This window comes from Pongo pygmaeus, chromosome X (assembly GCF_028885625.2).
Source record: "Pongo pygmaeus isolate AG05252 chromosome X, NHGRI_mPonPyg2-v2.0_pri, whole genome shotgun sequence".
NCBI classification, from domain to species: Eukaryota; Metazoa; Chordata; class Mammalia; order Primates; family Hominidae; genus Pongo; species Pongo pygmaeus.
Genome location: NC_072396.2, coordinates 94,180,454 through 94,186,373, shown reverse-complemented (window position 1 = coordinate 94,186,373; position 5,920 = coordinate 94,180,454). Strand labels below are relative to the sequence as shown.

At 35.7% G+C, this 5,920-nt stretch overlaps 1 pseudogene; it reads left to right on the top strand.

The window, feature by feature from the left end:
• The first annotated feature begins 5,145 nt into the window (after positions 1-5,145).
• Positions 5,146-5,581, top strand: LOC129024849 (ubiquitin-conjugating enzyme E2 variant 1-like; annotated as a pseudogene).
• The last annotated feature ends 339 nt before the right edge of the window (positions 5,582-5,920 follow it).

Genomic DNA, 5,920 nt, shown 5'->3' with positions numbered 1-5,920 from the left:
AGTTGTAACAGTTGAACACCAGGAGACCGGCAATATTAGAAAATATATATATTAAAAGAAGTTCTTCAGGCTGATTTTAAATTATATCAGGTAGAAAATTAGATATATGAAAAAATAAATAATGCTAATTGTAAATGTGTGGATAAATATAAAAGAAATTCTGTTTACTAAAAATATAATGAATTATGAAAATAAAAACAAAGCATAACATATAGAGGTAAATTGTATGACAATGATATGACAAAGAATGAGAAGGCTCAAGGAATGATACTGTTGTAATATTCTTATAGCTATGTAAAATAGCTTAATATCAATTTAAGGTAATTACAATAATTTTAATCCTAAGGGAACAATTGTGACAAATAAAAGCAACGATATGCAAATAAAGGCCGATAGAGAAGATTAAATTTATATATTTATGTATTCAAAGGTATAAAAAAAGATTAAGAAGCAGAATGAACAATAGGACAAATAAATAACAAAATACTAAGTGGTCAACTTAAAAAATACCATAGTTACAAAAATTGAAAAGGAACTAAATATATTTTATAAAAGACACACACTGTAAGTCTGGATAATAAAGTGAGACCCTACTATAAGCTCCCGAACCAAAAAAATAATAATAATAAATAAGATGACACAGATAAGTTATGAGTAATCTTTTAAAAAAATCTGTCCTACAGCAAACATACATCATAGAAAATACTGGAGTGGTTACATTTGTATCTTAAAAAATGAACTTCAGGCCGGGTGTGGTGGCTCACATCTGTAATCTCAGCCCTTAGGGAGGCTGAGGCGGGTGGATCATGAGGTCAGGAGATCAAGAACATCCTGGCTAACACGGTGAAATGCCGTCTCTACTAAAAATACAAAAAATTAGCTGGGCGTGGTGGCACGCACCTGTAATTCCAGCTATTCAGGAGGCTGAGGCAGGAGAATTGCTTGAACCCAGGAGGTGGAGGTTACAGTGACCCCAGAAAGTACCACTGCACTCCAGCCTGGGTGACAGAGCAAGACTCCATCTAAAAAAAAAAAAAAAAGAACTTCAATACAATAATATGACCAAAGATAAAGAAGATAATTTTATAATGATAACCTGACTAATTTATCAAGAAGATGTAGAAATCTTAAATATGTATGCACCTTAAAATACAGCTTAAATTAAATAAAGCAGAAACAGAGAATTCAACACAAAAAGACACTTCCACCAAAATAATTGGAGATATTGGCACTTCTCCTGTAGTAATTGACAGAAAAAAAGCAGGCAAAAAAAAAATGAGTAAGGTTATATAGGACTTGTATCAATTATATCATCCCATTAAACCTAACTGGCACGTGTAAGACAGTATACTGAACTGAAAAATGTGCACTCTTTAAAAGTTCATAAGGAGCATTCACAGAGATCACAAACTGAGTCACAAAATATTCCAAAAACTTTAAAAAAATAATTCAGAGCATGCTCTCTTAGCAAAATGACATCAAGGGAGAAATAATTAACAAATTCATATACTTGAAAAAGCAACAAATATTTGAAAATAAAGTAACACTTTTAAATTACACATGTATCAAAGACACAGGAGAAATTTTAAAATATCTTGAATTAAATTATCTTAAAATTACAACAAATGTAAGTGTGTAAAGTAAAACTTAAGCAGTGTTTATTGTTTAGAAAAATTTGTGAAATTCAACTTAAGTTGTGTCTATTGTTTAGTTTTCAAAAAGTTTTTTAAACAGTTGGATCTTGAAAACACTTAGAAAATTTATAAAGTCGTCGCTACACTGATAAACCAAATAATAAAGCACAATTTACCACTGTTAGGAAAAATGAGAGAACATAAATCTTACAGAACTTAAAATGTAATAAATAAATTTTATGAACAACTTTATGCCAATAATTTGACAACTTAAAAAAAATGAACAAATTATTTGGAAGACACTTGACCCAAACACAACTGTCAAATTTACTGAGTCCATAATTTTAAACAAACATGCAAAAAAATCATTTTGGGCCAAAATGGTTTCATTGGTGAATTATATCAAATATTTGAGGAAACACTTTCAGAAAATAGATGAGAAAGAACAACTTTCCAACTCATTTTATAAAGTTAGCATAACCCTGATTAAATATCTAACAAAATAGTTTCTTAGATATAACTGGTTTCTGGTTTCCAACAGACATTCAAGGAGTTTGGAAGATGTGACCAAGTTAAACAAACTACAGAATCAACAATATTTCTTAGATTCTTCAGATAAGTGAGGTGACAGGGCAAATTGCTGCTTCCAAAATTGGAGATGTAGGTAGAAATACAAAGAAAATCCCAACTTACTGAACCAGAAACCCATGAGGAGAAACTTCTGTAGGAACCAATACCAGTATAGGAAAATATAAACTGCATTTGACAAATTAGTAGAGACTCAGTGTGGACAAACCTGGGGGTAAAATCTCTAGGTGTACCCAGCGATAGGTGGAACCCACACTTTTGTGATTTTTACCTCCAGTAACTCAAGAAGTTTCTCACAGTAAATATCAGAGAAAAAGCACTCTGTGATTTCAGCAGGGAGAGGGGGAAAGTAACCATTTTGAATTACACCAGAGTGTTATGTTCATCTTAACAAGCCTTAAGAAAAACCATTTCACCAGAACCTCAGTGCCAGCCTGTAAAAGCAGTCAGGAGCGGGGCTGTACCCTGCAAAACCACAGGGGCAAATCTGCCCAAGGCCATACAAGCCCATTTCTTGCATCAGTGTGACCTGGACGTGAGACATGAAGTTAAAGGAGATCATTTTGGAACTTTAAGGTTTAATGTCTGCCCTACTGGATTTCAGACTTGAGTGGAGCTTGTAGCCCCTTTGTTTTAGCTGATTCACCCATTTGGACCAGATGTATTTACCTAACGCCTGTACCTGCATTGTATCTAGGAAGTAACTAACTTGTTTGGATTTTACAGGCTCCTAGGTGGAAGGGACTTGCCTTGTCTCAGATGAGACTTTGGCTTTGGACATTTGAGTTAATGCTGGGGTGAGTTAAGATTTTGGGGGACTTTTGGAAGAGCATGACTGTGTTTCAAAATGTGAGGACGTGAGATTTGGGAGGGGCCAGGAGTGGAATGATATGGTTTGGCTGTGTCACTGCCCAAATCTCATCTTGAATTGTAGTTCCCGTAATCCCCACATATCATGGGAGGGACTCGATGGAAGGTAATTTAATCGGGAGGACAATCACCCTCATGCTATTCTTGTGATAGTGAGTTCTCATGAGATCTGATGATTTTATAAGGGCTTTTTCTCCTTTTGCTTGGCACTTCTTTCTGTCACTGCATGAAGAAGGACGTTTATGCTTCCCCTTCTGCCATGATTGTAAGTTTCCTGAGGCCTCTCCAGCCCTGTGAAACTGAGTGTAAATTAAACCTCTGTCCTTTATAAATTACCCAGTCTCGGGTATGTCTTCACTAGCAGCATGAGATGAACTAATACAAAGCGTCTCTGTCTGGTAAACCAGATAATTCTTCCAGATCTTGTCTAAGACCAGCAAGCTTGTACCTCTATGAGTCTGCAAGAACCACAGCATTACTGGGTTTGGAGTTCCGCTTGAAGCAGATATGGCTTAGATCAAAACATCCAAGTCTTTTCAAGTATCTGGAAAACTTTCCCAAGAAGGATGGGAACAAACAAGCCCAGACAGTAAGGACTACAATAAATACCTAACTCTTTAATACCAAGACACAGACAAACATCTACAAGCAGCAGCATGATCTGGGAAAACATGACTTCATCAAATGAACCAAATAAGGCACCAGGGATCAATCTTGGAGAAACAGAGACATGTGACATTTAAGACAGAGAATTTAGCACAGCTGTTTTAAGGAAGATATAAATGAATTCAAAATAACACAGAGAAAAAAATCAGCATCCTGTCAGGTACACTGAACAAAAAGATTTGAGTAATTAAAAATAATTAAGGGGAAATCCTAGAGCTAAAATGCAACTGGTATAATAAAAATGCATCAGAGTCTCTTAAAAACTGAATTGATAAAGCAGAAAAAAATTAGTGAGCTTGAAGAACAGCCTATTTCAAAATATACAGTCAAAATAGACAAATTAAAAATAATGAAGCATGCCTACAGGATCCAGAAAATAGCCTCGAAAGGGCAAATCTAAGAGCTATTGGTCTTAAACAGGATGGAGAGAAAGAAATAGGAAAATAGAGTGTATTCAAAGGAATAATAACAGAGATTTTCCCAAACCTACAGAAATATATTATTATCCAAAGACAAGAAGGTTAGAGAACACCAAGCAGATATAAACCAAAGACTAGCTCAAGGCATTTAATAAGCAAACTTCCAAAAATCAAAAATCCAGAAAGGATTCTAAAAGCAGCAAAAGCAAAAGATAAAATAACACACTGTGAAGCTCCAATACATCTGGTAGCAGACTTTTCAGTGGAAATCTTACAAGCAAGGAGAGAGTGATGTGAACCCCTAAAATTTTAGACAGATCTCAGTTAATTTAGAAAGTTTATTTTGCCAACATTGAGAATACACAACTGTGACACAACCTCAGGAGGTCCTGACAAAGTGTGTCCAAGGTGGTTAAATCATAGCTTAGTTACATATATTTTAGGGAGACATGAGACTACAATCAATATACGTAAAATGAACATTGGTTTGGTCCAGAAAGGAGTGGCAATTTGAAGCAGGGTGGGGGCTTCTGGGTCACAGGTGAGTGAGAAAAAAACAATTGCATTCTTTTGAGTTTCTGATTAGCCTTTCCAAAGAAAGCAATCAAATATGCATTTATCTCAGTGAGCAGAGGGATGACTTTCAATGCAATGGGAGGCAGATTTGCCCTAAGCAGTTCTCAGCTTGAATTTACTTTTTAACTTAGTGATTTTGGGTGACCTATATATTTTCCTTTCACATTTCCCCTGTTTTCTTTTATTAAATCTTTTGGAGAAAGCATTTTAGAAGAAAATGAGTATTTGGTCTCAGATTTCATCCTCTCTCTCACGGCTAAGATGGTTTATTCCTAGACAGGTAGGTCTGTAGTTATTAGGAAAGGTCATTTTTAGAAGATTGTGGTCTCATGTCCTATGAGAAGAAAATAGGGGGAGAGAAGGGGCGAGCCTTCAGGCAACAGCGTTTTAAGATGGCAGCCACCATGGGCTAGGGAGTAACAGTCCCTTACAATTTCCATCTGTTGGATGAACTCGAAGAAAGGAGTAGGAGATGGCACAGTTAACTGGGGTCTAGAAGATGACGAAGACATGACACTTATAAGATGGACAGGGAAGATAATTGGGCCTCCAAGGACAATTTATGAAAACCAAGTATACAGCCTGAGAATAGAATGTGAACCTAAATACCCAGAAACACCTCGCTTTGTAAGATTTGTAACAAAAATTAAAATGAATGGAGTTAATAGTTCTAATGGAGTGGTGGACACAAGAGCCACATCAGTGCTAGCAAAATGGCAGAATTCATATAGCACCAAAGTTGTCCTGCAAGAGCTTTGGTGCCTAATTATGTCTAAAGAAAATATGAAACTCCCTCAGTCACCTGAAGGACAGTGTTACAGCAATTAATCCCAAAGAAAAACCACAAGCCCTTCCCTTTTCCCCCCCCTTCAATTTAAGCAGTCTTCATTTTCCAGAGTAGTACATTTTCCAGATACATCTTGTAGACCTCAAAGTACTGGAAAGAAAGCTCCCATTCAAAGGAAATTTATCTTAAGATACTATAAATGATACTAATTTTTTGTCCATTTGAAATATATAAGTTGTGCTATGACAAATCATCCTGTCAAGTGTAACCACCGTCCCCATAGTTGAACTTCTGGGATCAAGAAAGTCTATTTAAATTGATTCCCATCATAACTGATGGGTCACATCTAACTCAACTGTGAAAAGACACATCACACAATC